This window comes from Ambystoma mexicanum, chromosome 6p (assembly GCF_040938575.1).
Source record: "Ambystoma mexicanum isolate Mex_15411 chromosome 6p, UKY_AmexF1_1, whole genome shotgun sequence".
In the NCBI taxonomy this organism is placed as follows: domain Eukaryota; kingdom Metazoa; phylum Chordata; class Amphibia; order Caudata; family Ambystomatidae; genus Ambystoma; species Ambystoma mexicanum.
The window spans coordinates 1,477,622,189-1,477,647,474 of NC_090935.1; the positions used below are offsets into that span (position 1 = coordinate 1,477,622,189).

Sequence of the window (25,286 nt, forward strand, 5' to 3'; positions counted from 1 at the left end):
TGAGGGAATAGAGAGATAGCTGTACATCCCAATTTCCGTTACTCAAAAAGGGGGAACAAGACCACAATATATTCCATGGCCACACATGGATCGAGAACATTTGAAAAACAAGCTTCCAATGCTGACATCGGGAGCTGGAGAGTGGATACACGAGTTAGAAAAAATGACAGGAGGGAACACGTTAGCTATAGGGGATATCAAGGGTCTCCTAATCGCCATACTTGGTGAGAGAGCAGACAATGTGTGGACACGGGCAGGTTACCCGGGTGTGACCACAATCAACACTGCACCTGACGGAGCTCCATTTAACAACTGCAGAGCCGCAATATGGAAAGCACTATGAGTGCTTTACCCAAACACTTCCGATATGGGAGCTATAATGACACGGAAAATGAAGTAGTCTGAGGATCTGTTGCTTTATATACAGAATTTCCAATCTTGGGGGAAATATATACCTGTATTCTACCATATATTGTGCCAAGGGCTGCCAGAACTGATACAGAAACAGCACAAGAAATTGGTAGGAATCGAAGCCAAACCTTGGTCAGAAATACAGTTGACCATCGCACACTATTGCAGATTGCTGCAAGAAAAGAATCGCAAAAAGGAAGCTGCACGAAAGGGTGAGGAAGCGAAATTGGTGCAAAAACAATTGTCAAAATAAGCTCTTGAGGGAGCCATGATAACTAGCACAGCTGAATCAAGCATGCAACAGGTGACTAATCCACAGCAAAATAATCAGAGCAATACTGGGTTTTACCTCAGGAGAAGAGGATTTGGAGGAAGAGGATGGCAGAGCAATCAGGGAGGTTTCCAAAATAATCAAGGAGGCTTTCAAAATATGAAACATGGTAATCAAGATATGTTAAATGGGCAAATGGTTCGACCACCACCAGTATTTTGGTTATGTGGAATGACGGGGTATTTAGCGCGCACATGCAGAAACCAAGGCATGGTGCAGAATGGTCAAGGGACAGGAGCAGGTACAGTGAATCCACCTGCATTCATACAACGAGGTGCTGCACAGAAGCACACGATGTAACAACAAGCGCCAGGAGCACAACAAGGCGGGCAACCTCAGAATATGGGGAGTTTTCCACAAGGACAATCCCAACAGGCACCGATGCAACTATCACAGACAGTGAGCACAGGACAGACCATGAACCCTGAAATGGGAAATAACAATGGGAATGGGGGAAATCCACCAGCACACAATGGGCCAAAATTGTATATGGACTAGGACAGCTCACTGGGAACCCTGATGTGTTCTATCCTATCAGTGACACCAGACCTTCACCGGGAACCTAGGGTGGATGTCGTTATAGGGGATAAAGAATATTCCTTCTTAGTTGACACGGGTGCAACACACTTGAGGCCATAAATACTCAGAGTTTCACAGGAGCTACAAGTCGTGTTCCCTTCACAAATGCACTTCCAGTCTCTATAGGAGAATGTGAAATTAATGTGCCGTTATTATTTTCACGTCAGACCCCAGTAAACATTTTGGGTCAGGAATTAATGACAAAGTTAAACATAACAATCTCATTCACGGAAGAGGGCATAGTATGTTCAACTATTGATGCACTATTGAAATGTATGCAAAATGATCAGAGCATACGCAGAACACACAGCTATGAGGGCTATACCTTTAGAGCCAGAAATATTGGTGTGGTATGCGCATACTAATGGCAGGTCTGCCAGGCCTTGCAGACAGAGTCATGAGAACCCCAGATGAGTTCCTATTTAGACCAAGAATACCGATGCACGAGGAGAACGGACAAGTATTTCCCTTGATGATACACACAGTTGCAGTACGAGGGAGAATGGCCTTGATGGATGGTTATGACGACGAAGGCCGACAATGGTGTGCAGTAATCGCCATTGAAGAAGGATATCGATTGACTGACGTCACCGATGATGTCCTGTTTGAAGAACAAGCAGATATGGGGGAGACAATGGTGGAAGTGAGTCTCACCTTTTGGGTGAAAATGATCAAAAGAGAAGTGCCTCAAAGAATGATGTTGGCACAAAACCGTCCTGAATATTTTGATGACGACATGGCCCAGGTGCCTGTCTCAGTGTGGACCACAGGACCCTATGATGTAGGCCTTTTGAAGGGGGTAGGAGAAGTGAAAATTAAACTGAAACCAGGAGCAATTCTACCAAAGACTGACATTATCCCATGTCCAGAGAGGCAGATGATGGTATATTTAAGACAATTTCGGCTATGATGGAGCAAGGCATCTTAGTGACGTCAGAGTCATCATGCAATACCGCGGTTTATCTGACCAAAAAATCAAAAGAGGGGCTTGGAGGCTAATTCAGTATTTACGCCCAATAAATGATATTTTTCAGGCCTAGTTCCCTTTAGTTCCTAACTACAATCCTATGTAATATACCTGTTGAGGCAAAACATTTCATGGTAATTGACTTGAAAAATGCATTTTTCTCAATCCTTTTGCACCGTGACTCACAAGATCTGACGTCATTCACATTCAGACAGATGCGTCTTAAGAGCATGAGGCTGCCCCAGGGGTATTGTGAGTCTCCATCTATTTTTAACAGAGTCCTGCAGATGGACTTAAGCAATATTGCATTAAAAAGTGTTGTCCTGCAATATGTGGATGACATCTTAATTTGCAGCACGACAGAAGAGCAATGCAGGCACGATTCTGTTCAGCTATTGACTATACTGGATATAAGGTTGACAAGGAAAAGCTACAATATTGTCAACAAGAAGTGCTGTACATAGGCCAGCTGATCTCACATGAGGGAAAGAGAGTAACCCCAGAAAGGGTGGAAGGCATACTGAACATGGCAAAGCCACACACGATAAAACAGATGCAGAGCTTTTTAGGCCTATGCAACTATGTCAGGGCATGGGTCTTCGACTATAGCTCTTACACTAAACCTTTACTTCAGGCCCTAAAGAAGGCCCAAGTGACGAAAGAAAAGATTGAATGTTCTGACAACATGGAGGAAGGATTTGCTGAACTCAAAAGAGCTATTTTCACAGCACTAGATCTAGGGATTCCCAATTATGCAGAGGAATTTATACTGTTTTCACACACGAATGGCAGCGTTATGACGCCAGTGCACACACAGAGAACCACATTGGGGTACAAGCCCCTGGCATACTATAGTGGAAATTTAGACCCAGTAATGGTCATTTCCCATGTGAACAGAGTTTAGCCGCCGCAGCGTTCGCCACAGAGAAGGCTACTACCATTGTAATGGGTTGCTCAATGACGTTGTACGTCGAGCACTCGCTTTTTGCCATTCAAGAGAAACCGAAGGGCACTTTGACATCTCAGAGAGCTTCTGCTTATGAAGTGATCATATCAAATTCATTGATTAAGGTAGTCCAATGTAAGATAGTGAACCCAGCTACGTTTATAGCAGAGCCAGTCACTGAAGGAGAGCCAATACATGACTGTGCAAACTATGCAGAATTCTATGACGAAAATCCCAGGGTGCAAGAAAATGTCTTGGCAGAAGGAGAAAGTGTCTTTATTGACGATTCTTTGAGAATCGATCAAAATGATGGGCAAAGATATACAGGCGTTGCTGTGATGAAGCACACAGCAAATGGAGAATTCCGAGTACTTATTAGTGCGCGAATACAACCTCATTACACAGCACAGGCTGCAGAATTATTGGCGTTGATACTCGCTATTGAGATCCACGCAGACCAGGAAGTAACGGTGTACAGTGACTCCACCTATGTGACATCGACAGTGCACACAGGCCTCGCGTGCTGGAAAAGGAGAAGCTACCTCCGAGCAGACAGCATGCCAGTGCAGCACGCAGCCTTATTGGACAGGCTGATTAAGGCACTATAGCTCTCAGTGGGCATAGCGGTTGTGAAATGTGTCACCCACACGGGAGGGACAGATTTTATCTAACGTGGAAATCAAGCAGCAGACACGGAAGCCAATCGTATGGCATCCAAAAGTGAGACGATCATGGAAGTGGAAGTCATCCATACCAATGAGAGAATGATGGTTGCACGAACGACACCTGAAGGCTATAACAATCTTGGGCAAAGACAATTGATGGAACTCCAAGGGGAGGCACCACAGGAAGGGAAGAATCTTTAGAAATGACGAGGGTGTTCTTTAAACCCCTCTGACAGCTTGTGGTGACAAGACAGCACTGGTAAACCGGTGATGCCTGAATCCCTTTTAAAAATAGCGCTGGAGCAGTTACATTACCCAGCACACATGACAAAAGAGAATCTAGCAGCAACACTTGCAGAAGACTGGTTCATACTGAATTTAACCTAGCACGTTGCATTTTTATAGTAAACTGTATAATCTGCCAACAATTCACAGCTGGGCACACATTAAAAGTAATGAGAGGAGTCATCCCCAGGCCAAATGGACTTTTTCAGCACTTGTATGTCGATTACGTCGACATGATTCAAGTATGTAACGGGTACAGATACTTAATTGTTGTGGTGTGTCCATTCTCTAGATGGATTGAGGCAGGTCCCTGTACACACCCAGACTCTACCTGTGCGGCCACATTTTCTGTGAGAGAAGTGTTCCCCAGGTGGGGGGGTGTACGAGGTCATGAGATCAGATAATGGAGCTCAGTTTGTAAACGAGACATTCAAACAGATTAGCTTGCTGCTTGGTATAAAGCACAAGTTCTCGTCGGCGTATTATCTGCAAGGTAACGGGATCTGTGAGAAGCTCAACGGCTTATTAAAGGAAAGGATAGCCAAGTTGAAGCTTACTCTAAGAAAGGGATGGTTGCACTGCCTTCCTTTGGCACTGTATGCACTTAGCAACCAACCCGGCTCCAATCATCATCTTACACCACACGAGATAGCCACAGGAAGAAGGAATGCGTACTCCTCTGACACCGCGAGATAGAGCTAGATGTGATGCCCAGTCAATGGGAGAAATTTTAGGGTCTGAAATGCAAAATTACCTGAATTGCATGACATCTTGCTTTACTGTAATTTCAGACCAGCTGCAGCGATGAAAAAAGGTGTGCAGGGCAGCACGGAACACAGAAGGATATACTACTACCGACACAGCTCAAGGACTTTGTGTACCATCGGTTTTCCCTGGAGACACCGTCCTTGTAAGGAACCATATGAGGAAAAAGTGGGATGAGCCAAGATTTAACGGTCCCTTAACAGTGGAGGACTGTACTTCGTCCACAGTAAAACTACAAGGCAGGAGAGCTTGGATTTTTCTGGCCGATATCAAACCCTACATCGGAGAAGGCCCCCTGCCTGCATCCCAACGAGAGGAGTCTATGAGCGATGGGGAAGAACCACAGCCCGTGCAGACGAGATCCATGACGAGGAAGAAGGACGCATGACCAGCCAGACAAAGATAAAGAACTTTTGCAAATTGTGGCTTAAATTGGAAACTTCCTCTGAGCAAAAAAGGGGATACGGACATAAACAAAGGACACTCTGTGCATCCTAATTGCAGGGTGAAGAAGAAAATTGCACGTATAAGCCACAACATAGTCTGTTGAACTTGAACTTTGGATCGAGACACATTAAAACTGTGACAAGGAACTAACATGCCAAATTTTGATTGAGGACACATAAATTGGAAGAAAATACAGTATCCAGACTCATTCCACACCAAGACCCTTTTCGGAATCACGTATGGTGTCAGGCAGTAGCGACATCACCAAAGATGTGGTAACATACTTTAATCTAGTGCTAAGATCATACCTGTCATTGGTAGGAGGACTCACCAGTGTCACTGACTTTCTTCAAGATCCTGAAAACGAAAAGACAATAAGAAGATTGCTTACTGTAATTACCGAACAATTCCTCTTACTTCCTGAATACAGTGAGGAGAAACCAAATGTCCCAAGCAGAGAAGGAAGTAAATGAGCTTGTCAATACATTGTTCTTTCGAATAATTGAAAACTGTACAAATCTTGTCGGGAGAACAACAGACGCACTCATGTTTCTTTGAGACCCAGCAAATACAGAACGTCTAAGCCAATGTCATGATTTCTGCTTCCAAAAGATCAGGACTTGCCTGACTCCCTTGGAAGCAGACCCATAACCCCGGTTCCGAGTGCCAGCCAGTCCCAATTGGACCTTTTGGACCCTGTCCTGGTGCCAGTGGCACCAGGCTCATAAAGATGCCCAGTCCCAGCGCTGGAAGCGCCGGGCTCATAATGCTTGGGTGGACTTACCTGCAGCAGACCATGCTGCTTACTTACCTGCCAGTTGAACCCCTGATCCTCTTCTGTTTGGGACTACTTTTCCTGTTGGGTGGGGCAGGAGCCACTCCCTAGGTTCAGAACACTGGAACTCGTCTGGAAAGCAGGAACTCTTTTCTTACCTAGGCGTGGCTGTGGAAGGAGAAACCTAAGCACTACAGGAGGCTATTTAAACCACACCCGATGGATGAATCTTACTTTGCGTTATTCTGCATTCTCTGCAGCAGAACGCTCATTGTGTCTTCTGCTTCTGATCCTGGGCCTAAGGGAACAAAGGCTTACCATCCTGAAATCCAGTCTTCAGCAGCACCTGTAAAGGCAAAGAAAGAACAGGTTAGCACTACGGTCTTCAGTGGCAGCGCATCTCTTACCTGGTCCATCGGCTGTCACCAACGCCTCGTGCTGCATTCCGGCATCTGAAAGACAAAGGCTTACCTACTCTTCGCATGCTCCGGAGGTCTTCGCACTGCATTCCGGCATCTGAAAGACAAAAGCTTACCAGCTCTTCGCACGCTCCGGAGGCCTTCGGCGCTGCATCCCGCATCTGAAAGACAAAAGAAGGTGCGTTTAAAGACATTGGGCAACTTTATTACTCACGTGCCATTAATCCTTCCCACGCCGAATCCAGTGGGTATTCCAGCACCCTTCAGCTTCTCTAAAGCTCCGAACTTGTACCTGCAAGATAAAAGGGACAGTTAGTGCGCATCGTGAACCAGGCTACAAGCGCTTACTTACGTGCTTCCAGGCGCTTCTATTCCTCACGCGGGTTCGATCCTCAACTCTCATCAGCCCGCCATCCGCCATCGCCGGAACCCTGCAAAACAAGAGATATCATTACAAAAGACTTTTAAGACATTTGAAGTGCCCAGAACTTACCATTCGTGCAGTTAACGACGGACAGCAGTCCTCTGAGGTCAAGAGGCCTGCACCCTTATCCAGTGAAGAAACTGGTTACGGCACCCTGCCCCGAGGCAGATGGAGAGCTCGGCGTTCACTTACCTAAGGTGAGGGCGTTAACCTTTGGGGTTCTACAGGAGAAGAGAAAGGGAAGAGGAGAGAGGCACCCAATAACCCCAGTTCATTAATCCCATATTTTCTATCTGCAGACATCTTACTCTTCGAGTCAGACATACAGTGCACAGAGGTCCAGCCCAAAGAGCCAACCGTGTGTTACACATCACCTTTGAAGATACAGCATTCACCCAGTCAAGACCGGCGCCTCTGCGGGAATCAGGTGAGCGTTACAGAACGCAAAGCCTACCGCAAAACTCCCACCCAGGCGCTATGGAAACCTCGGATACCGACCAGCTAGCCCAGTTACTTGGGGAACTAAGAGCAGAAGTGCATGCAGCCCGTCAGGAAACGAATGCTCTAAGAAGGGAACTGATTATTTCCAAGGAGCGAACAGACGATCTCGCTAGACAATTGCTACAGTCACAAGCCGGACAAACTCCGTTACCCGCATCAGGGGCAAATCTTCCTTCAACATCCTCTACGAACCCAGTGCAAATCAACCTACCTGGGAATGTACCTCTGGCTCCGCCCGAACGATTTTCTGGTGACCCAAAGAGGTTTGCAGTATTTATTAATCAGTGCCGGTTGCACTTCTTATGCCGGCCAGCAGCCTTTCCAACTGATCAAGCTAAGGTAGCTTTCGTGCTTTCGTACCTTAGTGGCAATGCGGCAGACTGGTCGATCCCTCTAGTTAATCAAGATGATCCGGTTCTCCATGATTTTCAAGCTTTTCAGCTCAGTATGGAAAAACTGTTTGCAAGACATTCACAGGGGCAGGCCTTGGACAATGAGCTCCTTTCATTGCGACAGGGTAATCAAGACCTTTTGGCTTATATTGCGTCTTTCAACAGACTGATAGTGGAAACTCGATGGCCTGAGGACAAAAGGATTACGCTGTTTTATAGAGGTCTACGTGGAGAGCTCAAAGATGTGTTAGCCCAAGTAGTGAATCCCCCGCAAGACTGTTCGGACTATATTGAATTAGTCGTTCAAATTGACCACAGACTGCAGAACAGGAAGGCCGATCGTTCCAAGTTTGATGCCCGAGTATTTTCCAAACCACCAACTCCTACCAAAGGAGTAGACTCCGGGGAACCCATGCAAATAGGGGGCCTGAAAGGACCACTAACACAAAAGGAGCGGGAAAGGAGAAAACAGCTGCAATTATGCCTCTATTGCGGAAACTCGGGGCACTTTCTTCGAGACTGTCCGGTGAAACCAGCCAAGAAGGCAGTAGGAGCTGCAGTTACCAGGGTCACAAACTCTGAGCAGGGAAACGACCTCGCCCGACAAGAATAGAGGTCCCCTTGCCGAGCGTTAAAACCAGTTCCGTGACCTCGCATTTCGTGATACCTATGGTCCTCATTAGCCCTGAACATCCGGATCGATTACATGCGATTGAAGCTTACGTCGACAGCGGTGCCATCGGCAATTATGTGGATCATGAAATGGTTTTGAGGATGAATCTGACTCTTTGTCCAAAGGCTGTAAAGGACGTCATTACTACGGTGGATGGTACGGAGATAGCCTCCGGACCAGTAACGCATACCACCCAAGAAGTGACGCTAGTAAGTCAAGATGGACACCATGAGAAGATCGTGTTCAATGTGATCAAGGCCCCTCAGTTCCAGATTATTCTAGGAATTCCTTGGTTAGAGAAGCACAATCCTCAGATCGATTGGCGAGCAAGAACGGTTCAGTTTCCAGAATGTGTCTCTACTTGTCACCCTCGACCTGGTGTTGCACTGGCAGCAATTTCCTCGGAGGCTCCCCAGTTACCTCCTGAATACCTAGAATTCCAAGATGTTTTCCGGAAGGATCAGGCTAACTCTCTACCTCCTCATAGGTCTTATGACTGCCAGATAGACCTGATACCTGGATCTACTCCTCCTTGTAGTAGAATTTATGCCCTCACCGAGCCTGAGAATCTTCACCTCCGACAATACCTGGATCAATACCTAGCGAATGGGTTTATTCGTCCTTCCAAGTCCCTTGCTTCCTCAGCTTTGTTCTTCGTTCCAAAAAAAGAAGGGGACCTTAGAACTTGTATAGATTATCGCGCCCTGAACCAGATCACCATTAAGAATAGATATCCGTTACCTTTGATCCCTGAACTCCTGGACCAAGTCAGAAAAGCATGCATATATACAAAGCTGGATCTTAGAGGAGCCTACCACTTGGTACGAGTAAGAGAGGGCGATGAATGGAAGACGGCCTTCCGCACCAAGTATGGGCTATTTGAATATCAGGTCATGCCCTTCGGACTTTGCAATGCCCCGGCCGCCTTTCAATATTTTATGAACGATGTCCTCAGAGAGCTCATAGATGTGTGTGTTGTTGTTTACATTGACGACATCCTCGTTTATTCTTCATCGGAAACTGAACATCGAAAACACGTGAAAATGGTCCTCGAGAGATTGCGTCAACACAAACTTTTCGCTAAGTTGGAAAAATGTGTTTTCAACGTGACTGAAGTTGAATTCTTGGGATTCATATTATCACCCAGCGGAGTGCGTATGGATTCAAAGAAGGTCGATGCAATTCTCAAATGGCCATCGCCATCCTCCGTAAAAGGTGTTCAAAGCATGTTAGGCTTCGCTAACTTTTACCACAGGTTTATCCTCGAATTCTCTCGAATAGTCCAGCCCATCACCGCCTTGTTAAAGAAAAACAAACGTTTTGAATGGTCTACCAAGGCGGAACAAGCTTTCCAGAATTTGAAGACTAGATTTATCTCTGCACCGATCTTAAAACATCCTCACCCAGAACTCCCCTACATCGTTGAAACTGATGCTTCGAGTCTTGCCATGGGGGCAGTTCTATCACAAAAGGACCCAGTAACCATTCAGTTGCATCCCGTGGCATTTTGGTCCCGCAAATTCTCGCCTCCTGAAATCAATTACACTATTACTGATAAGGAACTTCTAGCTATCAAGTCCACCTTTAAGGCTTGGCGGCATTATCTTCTGGGGGCCCGACACACCGTTACTGTGATTACAGATCACCGAAACCTGCAATATTTGAAAACCGCAAAAGCTCAATCCTCTACGCAACTCCGTTGGGCACTATTCTTTGCCGAGTTTGACTTCATAATTACCTATCGACCTGGTACAAAAAACGGTAAAGCTGATGCCCTTTCTCGGATGGGAGTGGAAGAACATTTGATCAATCCTAAACCTGTACCTATCATTCCCGAACAAAGAATTCTAGGTGTAATCGCCACACAATCCATAGAGGAAGTTAAGGATAAAGCCAGGCTACTGGTAACTCCAGCAGACATACAGAATTGGCATCTGCAGGGAAAGGACTTTACGGTGAAGGACAACCTATTATATTTCCAAGAACGGTTATACCTGCCCAGCACAGATTTACAGAAAAAGGTAATCTCTTGTTATCACGATTCCTTAATGGAAGGACATCCCGGTATGACCAAGACCTTGGAAAAGATCAAGCGCTACTTCTGGTGGCCGTCTTGGAAAAAAGATATCAGAGACTTTATAATGTCCTGTGGAGTATGCGCCCAAAACAAGAGTCAAAAGGAAAAACCAGCCGGCCTCTTACGCCCTATTGACATCCCGCCTCGCCCTTGGCATACGCTTTCTATGGACTTCATCACCGATCTACCTCCATGCTCCGGATACAATACGATCCTAGTAATCGTGGACCTATTCTCCAAGATGGCGCATTTCATTCCACTCAAAGGCTTACCAACAGCAGCAACTCTGGCCCGAGAATTTCTCGAAAACATCGTCCGACTGCACGGTTTTCCTTCAGTTCTAATTTCCGATCGAGGTAGTCAATTTATTTCTCATTTTTGGCGAAGTTGCTGTCGGTCGGCTCAAATTGATGTGAGACTTTCGACCAGCCACCACCCTCAAACCGACGGAAAACCGAGAGGACCAATCAAACTCTGGAACAGTATTTGCGCTGCATGCTACAACAAACTGAAAAAACTTGGAAAGATATCCTTTGGATAGCCGAATATGCCTACAATAACTCTGTCCACTCGGGAACTGGGAAGACCCCGTTTTTTCTTTTATACGGTAGTCACCCTCGAACCTCGGAGGTGGATCCACTCCAAGATCTTGGAACACCAGCAGTAGACCACCTGCATTCTACAATCACCCAAGCCTTTAAGGAAGCCGTTTCTCACCTTCAAAGGGCTAAAGAACAATACAAGAAAGGAGCAGACCAACATCGGAAGGAAGCCCCCCAATATCAAGTAGGAGATCAAGTCTGGTTATCCACCAAATATCTACCTCTAAAAGGACCACGCACATTCAACCCAAGATACCTTGGTCCCTATTCCATCACTACCATAGTAAATCCAGTAGCGGTCAAGTTAGACTTGCCCCCTCACATGAAGATACATCCGGTCTTCCACGTCTCTCTATTAAAACCCGCGCAACCTCAAACCCGACTAACTACATCTCCAAAACCTATTCTAGTTGATGGAGAACTCGAGTTTGAAGTCAAAAGCATCCTGGATTCCAAGATCTCCAAATCTAAACTATTTTACCTGATTGACTGGAAAGGCTACGGTCCCCAAGAAAGATCCTGGGAACCTGCAGAATATGTCCAGGTGCCTCGTCTAATCAAAAGATTTCATCGAACATTTCCTAACAAGCCCAAACCCCCGGAGAAGCCCGGTTTGGGAGGGGCCTTGAGGGGGGGTGCTGTCATGACCTCTGCTTCCAAAAGATCAGGACTTGCCTGACTCCCTTGGAAGCAGACCCATAACCCCGGTTCCGAGTGCCAGCCAGTCCCAATTGGGACCTTTTGGACCCTGTCCTGGCGCCAGTGGCACCAGGCTCATAAAGATGCCCAGTCCCAGCGCTGGAAGCGCCGGGCTCATAATGCTTGGGTGGACTTACCTGCAGCAGACCATGCTGCTTACTTACCTGCCAGTTGAACCCCTGATCCTCTTCTGTTTGGGACTACTTTTCATGTTGGGTGGGGCAGGAGCCACTCCCTAGGTTCAGAACACTGGAACTCTTCTGGAAAGCAGGAACTCTTTTCTTACCTAGGCGTGGCTGTGGAAGGAGACACCTAAGCACTACAGGAGGCTATTTAAACCACACCCGATGGATGAATCTTGCTTTGCGTTATTCTGCATTCTCTGCAGCAGAGCGCTCATCGTGTCTTCTGCTTCTGATCCTGGGCCTAAGGGAACAAAGGCTTACCATCCTGGAATCCAGTCTTCAGCAGCACCTGTAAAGGCAAAGAAAGAACAGGTTAGCACTACGGTCTTCAGTGGCAGCGCATCTCTTACCTGGTCCATCGGCTGTCACCAACGCCTCGTGCTGCATTCCGGCATCTGAAAGACAAAGGCTTACCTACTCTTCACATGCTCCGGAGGTCTTCGCACTGCATTCCGGCATCTGAAAGACAAAAGCTTACCAGCTCTTCGCACGCTCCGGAGGCCTTCGGCGCTGCATCCCGCATCTGAAAGACAAAAGAAGGTGCGTTTAAAGACATTGGGCAACTTTATTACTCACGTGCCATTACTCCTTCCCACGCCAAATCCAGTGGGTATTCCAGCACCCTTCAGCTTCTCTAAAGCTCCGAACTTGTACCTGCAAGATAAAAGGGACAGTTAGTGCGCATCGTGAAGCAGGCTACAAGCGCTTACTTACGTGCTTCCAGGCGCTTCTATTCCTCACGCGGGTTCGATCCTCAACTCTCATCAGCCCGCCATCCGCCATCGCCGGAACCCTGCAAAACAAGAGATATCATTACAAAAGACTTTTAAGACATTTGAAGTGCCCAGAACTTACCGTTCGTGCAGTTAACGACGGACAGCAGTCCTCTGAGGTCAAGAGGCCTGCACCCTTATCCAGTGAAGAAACTGGTTACGGCACCCTGCCCCGAGGCAGATGGAGAGCTCGGCGTTCACTTACCTAAGGTGAGGGCGTTAACCTTTGGGGTTCTACAGGAGAAGAGAAAGGGAAGAGGAGAGAGGCACCCAATAACCCCAGTTCATTAATCCCATATTTTCTATCTGCAGACATCTTACTCTTCGAGTCAGACATACAGTGCACAGAGGTCCAGCCCAACGAGCCAACCGTGTATTACACATCACCTTTGAAGATACGGCATTCACCCAGTCAAGACCGGCGCCTCTGCGGGAATCAGGTGAGCGTTACAGCCAACTCCTAAATAAAATTGTGTTCTTAGTTGCACTCCACCTGAACGGACAGTGCAGACATTGTTTACATTAAAAAGAAAGCATACAATCCAGAAACTCAGCAAGACAGGACGGATGTCCCCATCACCAGAAGACAGCAGGATGGCCCACAATGTCCTCTTTCATCTATTCACTGACTTTCCAGAGCTAGTGTTGAGAGCTATCGATGTTGACGTCCTCACATTCATCAGAGATCCCGCTAATGTTGCACAGATGGGCATGCTCTTGCATGGAATCATACTGCAAATAGAACTCTCTAATCATCAACAGAACTATCTGAGGAGATTCTAAAAGATTTCCGCTGAGGGACAGATCGAGGAAGCAGTGTCAAGGGTTTCACATTATTCCATTTGTTGTTATTTTGTCTCTATTCTTCATATTGACCAGGATACAACATGTCTTCAGGGCTGAAGCAAATCCGAGGCGTGGATTGGGAGCTGACCTACTTTGAACATGCACAGTAAAAAGACTTGCCAAAGTGTTATTTGATTTTTCCCATATTTTAAGAAAGGAACTGTATCCTGAGATAAGAGACAATTCACTGCCCGCAAGAGGGGGGACACTTGTGGGACACCCGAACCTCTTAATCATAGAATCCGAAAGACAGTATTGTTTAAAAGAAGTATAGTAAAAGGTAGACATTTGGCGAATGATCGAAATGGGGATCCAGGGTATCACTCTTGTCCTCCCGCAGGAGGAAAGAAGTCCATGTTTCTCTGGAAGTAAATGCGGCCGCCTGACCTACAAGGGCATAATGTATTTGTGTATCATATTCATCATTGTTTTACTGTCATTAACGATCAGAACTGCATTTTTTATTGGTGCACAAAGCGTTCCAATTCCAGTGCACCCACCTAATGATGCACGCATGAAACCCACAAAGGCACCCAGACCATACATAGTCATTCCGGCCCCTAGAAGATCTGATGGTGGAATGAATGAACTTGAAATGGATGTGATTAGCAGTGACACACACACACTTGTGGTAACAAACAAAAAGAAAAGCCAGAGACAGGTTCGGCAAGGAATGAATGATGAAAGGCTACTGACAACCACACGCATGCAAACACTGAATGCACACGCAACAGGCATAGTGTCAATGACTGCAGAACCACAATCCAAAGCATTAGAGAAGAAAAGACTGCATACTATAAGAAACTCCACAACAGACATTGTGGAAAGACAAGAGGAATTGCAGAAGAAACCAACAGAAATGATAATGATAAACACCCCTGAGACAACACTGATGGAGACAAAGACAAACTCAAAGAAGATCTCACAAGCACAACTCATAGTAGACACAGTATGGCCGTCATTAGCCAGAGAAAGGAAAAGACTAGAAGAGCTGAAGAATAAAGACCCAGAGACAGCAGTAACAAACATATATGTTCCAACGAAAGGGACAAGTAGAAGTTCCACAGTACGACCATACACCGGACCAATGTCAGTATGGATATGAATATTCCTAGCCAGAAAGAAAAAGCTGTGTGATGACCAGGAAAGAACTGCCAGAATTTGGTCTACTCAAATGGCGCAGATGAGGAAGCCTGCACCATGGACCGGGATACCTGAGAATCGTTATAGCCAAATAGAATCAAGAGAAGCATGCATGGAGATGACAACGAACTAAACGACTACCTGGATAGCACAGCAAATCTGGTAAACAACATTTGGTACCAGCACATGAAAGATGTTGGAAGACAAAGTTCAGAAGGGGAATGCTTTGTTTGTGCACTCCTACCATACAGCATGGAGAAGTCCAAGATCTTCGTAGCTGTAGAAATCGATGTCCAGACAGCACACTGTCTTTCACACGTAGCCATGTGCAAAACTAGAGGCCAGTTCATGGGAAGTGACGCTTCCCTCATATGGGCAACTGAAACAGCTTATCCCGACGAAGATGATTATGTTCAAGACATTAAGACAAGAAACAGAGCTCATACTAGAAACCATGTAATACGGTACGAAAAGCCTGGAGTTAAGGGAGCATAAATAAGAAGGGAAGTGAACCCGAAACTAAATGTCTAAGGAAAAACTCCACAAGAGGCTCGAAGTTGGAAGAACAGAGGTCAAATGCAGATTTGAGGAACAGTGCTTTCACCAGACGGATGGGAGAAAGGAGTAGTAATCTGTAGAGCCTGGATGGTCACTGGTCGTTGCCAAGTTGCCATCGACATCGTACAGAACGGATGCAAGCCATTATGGCCAAAGCTTGTAAAACTTTTGACATGGGTCGAAGACAGAGGAGGACCCTTGCAGATAGTGCCACTGAAAAGCCCAAAATTCTGCTTCAGGAATAATGGCACAAGAAAAATGGGAGAGAATCAGAACTGTGGACAAGTTTTTGATGCTCCAGGAATGGTTCATGGGACTGCCGTAATTATGGATCATTATTGGGCATGTGGATCCAAAGCATACATCAGACTGCCAAGAGACTGGGGAGGTATATGCACAATAGTGAATGTCTACGTTCCAGCATTAGCGATCCCGAAAAGTGACCTGAATATTGACAGTTTCCCGAAAGCGGATGCTCACCTGAGGAACAAGAGATCTGTGGAACTGCTAACTCGAATGAAGAGAGAGAATTACTTATCTGCTAAATCAGAAGAAACCTTTCATGCAATCCCATATGAACACAGGCTGTTTAGCCTCACCTCATCAGTGTTCACAACGATTTTCGTGCCGAGAATCCAAGTTGGAGCAAATACTAAATGGTTACAGATAACTAGATAGGAGTTACTGCAGACCATCAACATGACCATAAAAAGATTCAATTCAATCAAGGAAGAGCTAAGAGCCATCCGGCTGATGACTCTCCAGAACAGATATGTCCTGGACATGATTTCAGCTATGGGTGGAGGAGTTTGTGCAAAAATCGAAGAATCCTGTTTCACATTCATACCTTCTCACGATGAGGAAAATGGAACTTTAACAGAAGCTATTAATGTGTTGACAAATCTGCAGAACCAGATGATCGATGAAGCTGACGAAGTTGATGATGACAGCTGGTTTGAATCACCGTTTTCATGGGTCCCACAGTGGATGGAAGACACATTCAAGTTCTTGGGAGCCCTGCTAGTGATGATATTACTAGGATTTTGTGTTCTCAAGATAATAATCTCTCAGCGCCAGAAGACTGCGAAAAAAGCCATAGGGATGAAGATCATGATTGATGTCAAGCCAGGATGGAAGCCAAAACACCTAACTGATGAAGAAATAAGAGACTTTCTGAAGACCAGCATTCACGCACCAGAAGGAACCAAGTTTCTCTATCCCAGGAAGCACAGAAATTATGTGGGAAGATGGGTTTACTGCAGCCCAAATGGACAATGTCAATTGATGACATGGAATAAAGACGAACATGTAAGGACAGCACGAAGCCTGAAAGGAGTAGTAAGAATCTGGACTCCAAAGAGACACTTCTTCAAACCATCATGTACAGATACAGTGGACAAAGAAGGAATTAACCCAGACGATGGAGTGAAGATGAATACAGAAGAACAAAGTAAGATTAATGCAAAGACGAAGGTGAAAGTGGTCGATGAATCGCCCAGAGGTGGGAGTGTAGAGGAGGTCCCAAATAAAACTTGCACTCCAGTCGCCCATTTTGAAGTACCAGGAACGTTCACACCAAAATATGTGGCGTATGATGAGCAAATAAACCAACAGAGAGCCGCAGTAGGGCTCTGCCCAGTGCCTATCAGAAGAGCAGCACCTTTTGAAGTACCAATACCAAGAAAAATATGGACAGTAAGGTATCCATTAAGAAAACCCTACCAACAAATTAAACGAAATGAAGATTGCCTGAGCACTGTCCCGGAAGAAACCAAAAAGGTCTTAATGGAAGACGAATAGTGACATCACGAGGACCCGAACAGACTCACAGATAAAAGAAATGACGACCCGAGAATGACACAGAGAGACGAAACGCCATGAGTAAGGATATCGTGAACTTAAAACAAAAGAAAGATGTCCAACTGTAAGAAAATTAAGCTGTAAGCAATACGAAGGCAGTCGATCAGTTTGCACCTGTAAATATGCTTGGAACCGCAAGAAAGCCAAGAAAACAGTGCGGCTTGCTGTGCTTAGTAGAAGAATAGTGCGGCAAGCGCCATTATACATAACTCTACCTCAAACAAAGTACTTTATTATAAGTATATTTCCACTTTGCAAACGAAGCAGAATCAACCCAGGTTACTAATGGCCAAAGGAGCAGAGATTCACATTTAGCAAAATGAGAAGAGACGGTTGAATTGAAACTCAGCGGAAGCAAGTCGTGCCAGGGAAGCCAAGGTCATACCAATAGACGAGGCGAACAGTAGCTACATTTAATTGAAACTAAGAACAGAATATCCTGCCTTTGAAAGGTCGAGATAAGAAGACGTAGGCAGGTGGCAGGTGAAACGAAAATCAAATACACGAATTGATGGAAAAGAAGCAAATTCACAGTGTCTGCATCACGTGACCAGCCGAGAGAGAAGAGACTAGAGTTCACACCTACGCTTGGCACCCGACAAGGCAGAGATACCAGAACTTTTCCAGACAGACGATGCAGTTTCGAGGCCAACCACAGTGAACTAATTGATACATGGCTTCTAAAGTGATGATTGATTGTAACCATAATCGGAGGAAGGCCGGGTAACTAAGGGGCACCCCGCACCTGGCCGACCATTCTGCGTGCTGCTAAGCAAAGTGGAAAAGTATGCATGGGGTTGGTGCCAACCCAATCACAATGGACCAAATAATCTAGGGTCCTATAGTTAGTAGAACCAATGTGACGTCGTACTTTTAGTGACATCTACAGTAGTCATTTTTTAAGGAAGGGCTTAGACGCCCACCTGACAGTGTTTACCCAATCCCCTCACTCCGTTACCATATACAGCTATATTATCTATAGTAAAGTTACCTTTTCCTAACTAATAGAATTGCATGTTAACTTTATAGTGTTACATGTCAATTATGACGAGTTTTGAGTATAAATGTTACAACTTCTTGGGAGCCCTGCTAGTGATAATATTACTAGGATTTTGTGTTCTCAAGATAATAATCTCTCAGCGCCAGAAGACTGCGAAAAAAGCCATAGGGATGAAGATCATGATTGATGTCAAGCCAGGATGGAAGCCAAAAGACCTAACTGATGAAGAAATAAGAGACTTTGTGAAGACCAGCATTCACGCACCAGAAGGAACCAAGTTTCTCTATCCCAGGAAGCACAGAAATTATGTGGGAAGATGGGTTTACTGCAGCCCAAATGGACAATGTCAATTGATGACATGGAATAAAGACGAACATGTAAGGACAGCACGAAGCCTGAAAGGAGTAGTAAGAATCTGGACTCCAAAGAGACACTTCTTCAAACCATCATGTACAGATACAGTGGACAAAGAAGGAATTAACCCAGACGATGGAGTGAAGATGAATACAGAAGAACAAAGTAAGATTAATGCAAAGACGAAGGTGAAAGTGGTCGATGAATCGCCCAGAGGTGGGAGTGTAGAGGAGGTCCCAAATAAAACTTGCACTCCAGTCGCCCATTTTGAAGTACCAGGAACGTTCACACCAAAATATGTGGCGTATGATGAGCAAATAAACCAACAGAGAGCCGCAGTAGGGCTCTGCCCAGTGCCTATCAGAAGAGCAGCACCTTTTGAAGTACCAATACCAAGAAAAATATGGACAGTAAGGTATCCATTAAGAAAACCCTACCAACAAATGAAACGAAATGAAGATTGCCTGAGCACTGTCCCGGAAGAAACCAAAAAGGTCTTAATGGAAGACGAATGGTGACATCACGAGGACCCGAACAGACTCACAGATAAAAGAAATGACGACCCGAGAATGACACAAAGAGACGAAACGCCATGAGTAAGGATATCGTGAACTTAAAACAAAAGAAAGATGTCCAACTGTAAGAAAATTAAGCTGTAAGCAATACGAAGGCAGTCGATCAGTTTGCACCTGTAAATATGCTTGGAACCGCAAGAAAGCCAAGAAAACAGTGCGGCTTGCTGTGCTTAGTAGAAGAATAGTGCGGCAAGCGCCATTATACATAACTCTACCTCAAACAAAGTACTTTATTATAAGTATATTTCCACTTTGCAAACGAAGCAGAATCAACCCAGGTTACTAATGGCCAAAGGAGCAGAGATTCACATTTAGCAAAATGAGAAGAGACGGTTGAATTGAAACTCAGCGGAAGCAAGTCGTGCCAGGGAAGCCAAGGTCATACCAATAGACGAGGCGAACAGTAGCTACATTTAATTGAAACTAAGAACAGAATATCCTGCCTTTGAAAGGTCGAGATAAGAAGACGTAGGCAGGTGGCAGGTGAAACGAAAATCAAATACACGAATTGATGGAAAAGAAGCAAATTCACAGTGTCTGCATCACGTGACCAGCCGAGAGAGAAGAGACTAGAGTTCACACCTACGCTTGGCACCCGACAAGGCAGAGATACCAGAACTTTTCCAGACAGACGATGCAGTTTCGAGGCCAACCACAGTGAACTAATTGATACATGGCTTCTAAAGTGATGATTGATTGTAACCATAATCGGAGGAAGGCCGGGTAACTAAGGGGCACCCCGCACCTGGCCGACCATTCTGCGTGCTGCTAAGCAAAGTGGAAAAGTATGCATGGGGTTGGTGCCAACCCAATCACAATGGACCAAATAATCTAGGGTCCTATAGTTAGTAGAACCAATGAGACGTCGTACTTTTAGTGACATCTACAGTAGTCATTTTTTAAGGAAGGGCTTAGACGCCCACCTGACAGTGTTTACCCAATCCCCTCACTCCGTTATCATATACAGCTATATTATCTATAGTAAAGTTACCTTTTCCTAACTAATAGAATTGCATGTTAACTTTAGAGTGTTACACGTCAATTATGATGAGTTTTGAGTATAAATGTTACAACTTGTATGAAGTTCGTTGGAGTTGAAGCGAGAAGGGCGATCGCATCACTGTTGATTTCTAAGACTCTCTGTTTTTTGTACTTGTCATTAAACGGACTCCCTTTGCCAAACCATTGAGTTGTCCTTATTGATTGGTGTTGGAGTAATAAATCTGCACCCCCATCCATCTCAAGGGTGCAGCTATCTTGTCTTAAAATACTTCTGAGCAAACCTCGGCTCTATGGGCCGGCCGGGGGTCTCAGAGTACAAAGGAATAAAAAATACAACAAAAGTGTTAGTGCATCCAGCAAGTAGCAAGTGCTAGGGTTAGGGCACAGACAGGGGGTGTCTGATAACTTCAGGAAAAGGGTTACAGATACAGACCCAAGTGCAAGGGTTTCCAGGAGGCAGTGCGGGTGCGTGGCAGGGTGAACAAGTACCTGGGCCCGAAATCAGAGGGTAACAAGGTGCACGATGCTATAATCGAATAAGAGACACCCTCAAATCAAAACAACCAAAGGTACCAGTCCTACCTTTTAAAAGTGCTATGGGTGGGGTTATGTAACCAGTTTGGGGAAACCAGCATCATCATCCATTGTAATTAATGATACCACTAACAAAATATTGATCCACACTTTTTTGACCATCCATCCCTTTACAGAAAGTCTAGTTATCCAAGCTGATATAGCAAGTTCCAAATCCGCAGCATTCCCACCAGCGCCTCCGTTTAGAGAATCCAAATAACTGGATGCTAGGGGAAGAAAGGTTTTTGCTGCAGGCTGCCCAGGGTTGAGAACTGTCAATGGCTTCTGCACACTAGCAAGATACTTCCATTCCATGTGGGAAAGTACAGATTTGGTGGCAGCTCATCTTCCACCAGAGATACAGAATTAATTCAGACAGCTGGACCAATATGAAAAAACACTGCAGGAAACATGCTTAAAGTTGGGCTAAATACCACAGAATGTATTGGGCACTTAATTGCCACTGCAACAGTGGTGCACAGGCACTATTGGATTCATGCAGCCAACTTTGCTCAAGAAAGATATAGGCTGTATAATTTCGCTCAGAGACAACAACCTACTCAGAAAAAGAGGTTTTACAAACCTTCTAGGGACAGGGAATCTCAAAGACAAAATCCTTCTCGATCTCATACTCTGAACCTCTCTAAGTTGCTTGACATTACAACACCAGTTTCCTGGTGGGGTCAGGACCAGACTCTTCAAAGAGTCATGGTGCAGTTTAGGACTACTGCCTGCCTTGCTTAAAAAAAACCACCAAAACCACCCCCTTTTTAACTTCTCCTCTGGAACTGCTCTTAGTGGAATACGTTTCTCAGCTTTTGCTGGTGGGAGCAGTGGAGCTTGTACCAGAAGGGGAAGTCTGGAAGGTCTGGCACTCCCAATACTTCCTAATTCCAAAGTAGGATGGAGGCCTCAGACCTGTTTTAGACCTGAGACTGCCAAGCAAGCTCCTGCAACAGATTATTGTAAATCACCATTTTTTGTTAGTGGAATACATTTGTTATCAGTTTTCAGTACTGCCATTCGGACTCACTTTGGCCCTGAGAGTACTCACAAAGGTAATGGGAGGAGTAGTGGCACTTAAAGACTTGAAACCTGAGTGGACTGCTAGAAATAGGATGAGGTAACCATTCCTTATCGTTCATAGACATTTTTAACTAGTACAACAATTGATTCAACAATTACTAAAACACATTTGCATCCTGAGGTCCATCAACAAAGCAGCATAAACAGTTTAAAAAACAATACATGCTACAACACAATAAGGATGTAACAGGAGTGAATAATCTAGTAATGTAGCATATTACACTTTAGGATTGATTTTAAGGTATGTGTTGTAGCATGTATTGGTTTTTATGCTGTTCAAACGAATTTTTATGCTGCGTTGTTGATGGACCTTAGGATACAAATGTGCTTTAGTAACTGTTGAATAGATTGTTGTACTGATTAAATATTTCTATGAACTAAAGAGAATGGTTAACTCATCCTATTTCTAGAAGTCCACTCAGGTTTCAAGTGTTTAGGAGTTTCAATGTCTAGGGATAACCTGTCTGCTGCATGAAGAAAAGTCCCTGGAATCTCCAGAAGTGTTTTGAGGAGGGGTGGTGGCTCATCTTCACAGGAAGAAGATATACGTTTTCCCCAACCCAGACGACTGGCTTCTGAGAGCTAGATCTGAAGAGGGTGTTCTACGGAGCTTGGAAGAAGCATGCAATCAAGGTATTGAGCAGAAATGTCCATAGGAATTAGTATGGTCATGGACAGCCCAATGGGTGGCTTAATAACGACACAACCGAACAACATGTACAAGCTATGTGTCCCTCCTCATATGCCATCTGCCTACTAGCTGTACTCTAATGTAATAGTTCTAGTTTATAGATGGTGCTGAAGTGCGATCTTATAGCAAAACTAAAAAAGGAAAGATTAATGGAATCCATGGAATAAGATATATGGGCCATGGAAAGGTGTGCCATGCATTTTGATCAAAATGTCTGCTTATTTTAATCAGTGGCGAAACACAGGGGACATCAGCCTTAGCCCTGCCTTATAAGAACTAAAATAAACATAGAAAATACCAACTGGACCATGCTGGACGCAAGTCCTTATCAGCAATTACGTTTCAAAAGGGACACCTCGATGATATAAAGCAGCGCAGCCCACATTTTAATAATAAGGTGTGTTTGTTATCTTTGGTCGCAGATGGCCTTTAGAATACCAATACTGCAGAAGAAGGTTCAAGGGTTTTCATATTCCAGATCTCAAGTGAGGTTGAAATTTGATGGTATGCACGGGTGGGGGGCACACTATGGCATCCCTCTCTTATCTCCTGTGGGCTTCCCGCCACTTTAGTTCCACCATCTCTCTCCTTGCTATAGAGATCAGTAACTGCTACTGATCTCTAGCTCACTCCCTCTGTGGTTCTTTTATATGGCCCCTGTCCTAATCTTCCAGGAATATCTGGTTCCCATGATGAGATGTGGTGCCTTCTCAACTGCTTAGTTCCACCAATGTGCCTCCTTTCATACCCTTGTGTTCCTGTTCCTGTCCTGATGGTCTATCCTCCCCTTCTTCTGCTTTCTCTTCCTCCCACTCTTGCTTTCCCCTTCTGTTTCTCCTTTTGTCCCTCCGACAATTACACCACTCCCACGTACTCTCCCTCTGCCCGTCTACCTCTATCCCTCCAGACATCTCTCCCTCTACTCTCCTTCCTCCTATTCCATCTACTCTCTTCTACCCTCTCTTCCCCACTCTCCTCTACTCTACACTACTCTTTCCACTCTACTCTCCACTACTCTTTACTCTCCTCTTTAGTCTGCACTACTCCCAACTCTCCACTGGCCTCTACTCTGCACTGCAACTACTTTCTCCGTTCCTCTCCTACTCTCCTCTCACTTGCATTCACCCCCTTTCATTCTATGATTCCCACTTCTCACTCTCATTCACTTATTCGCCTACTCTTTCACCAACCCGGACTCACACCTCTCAATCAACATAAGCACATACTTTAACATAAGTACCAATAGCTCTCAGAACCAATACTTCCCCTTTAATAAGCTCTCTCCTAGTCTCCTCCATGCTCCGCTCACTGTCCTTGCTCCTCCTCCTCTCTTGGTCTGCCTCCTCTCCACCTGACCTCACCTGAACAACTCAAGCCATTCTATACTCACCCTTTTACACTCTTCCTTCTGTGGTTTAGCCTTGCCCGAGCTCGTCCCATTGGTTGGAGTGCTCAACTGCTCCCATTGGTCAGTGTCTACCTGGTTTTCCCTAAGGGCCAGGGTTACAAAGTTATCAGATCTTCTTTAAGCCCCATCCCTTTTCCCACCATGAATTTGCTGGTGCTGCCGGTGAATGGTAAGCCGCTTTCTGCATAGGCCAGGTTCCTCGCCACATCTCTGTCACGTGGGTCGGGTAATTCATCGCTCCCTGGGATTTCCGGTGGTTGGAGTTGACAAAAGGCAAAGAGAGGGCACCGGCCAACAGGTGTAAGCCAGGCATTTGGGTGATTGAAAATGATACTCTCCGCTTGTAACCAGGCATATAGAAGCGGGCAGAGTCTGGGGCCCCCGCAACTCCTTCCCCCTGTCTCCGGGAAGGACTCACTCTGAAAATAACGCTTGTAGCCTTCCTGCTTCAGGTTCAGATAGATCCCTATTCTTTTATTTTTTATTTTAAATTATATAGTTTATTATAAACTTTTAATTTATAGGTGTTACAGGTTTCCTTATGGAAGCAAAAGCATTACAAGGGGAAATAAGTGGAAAAAAACAAACAGAACAAAACAAAAAAAAAAAAATAAATAAATAAATAATCCCTATGACCCCCCCTGACAGGGTTTCCACCCGGGCTCAATTGCACACTGCCAATCCAGTGTTATGGGAATGAAGCCTGGGGAAGCGTAGCTATTGCAGAGCACATTAAGACGTATTAGGATGGGTAAATTCTCTTCTACCCGTCCCCTGGCTTAATCTTCATAGTGTTGGTTGTGAAGCAGTGGGAGTGGTTGCCTCTGACTGGTGCCTAGTGTACTGTATTAAATATGACACCATTATAATATCAGGAAGTGTGTGTAGCGCAATGTATTTCCTGTTTCTACTGTTTTTGGATGACGCTTTGACTTTACAAAAGCAAATAAAATGACAAAAATAAAAGTAAAATCAGTGTTGGATGCAAGGGGTTTATAATGTGGCGAATAAGATGGAACGTGAACTGTCAGCCCTCACTCGACTTTTCCCCTTGGCCATCCAAGACACGAGATTAGCTGCATACAGCACGGCCTAGGACACCTGTCTGCTTGTTTCATGTTACCATGCACGGGGCTCGGGCAGCAACTTGCACATGGGTACCACAGTTTCTGTTTAGCGCCACATCATGGACAGGTTGAGAGGTTCTGCTACTTTTACTTTAGGACTGTCGGCCAACGGTTCTTGCATTAGAGCAAAGAGCGCATCACGTGTTG

At 45.2% G+C, this 25,286-nt stretch overlaps 1 protein-coding gene across 1 annotated transcript in view; it reads left to right on the forward strand.

Moving 5' to 3' along the window:
• The window catches only part of LOC138511068 (uncharacterized), a 3,073,423-nt gene that overhangs the window by 1,758,662 nt on the left and 1,289,475 nt on the right, over window positions 1-25,286 (forward strand). The window lies entirely within an intron of this gene.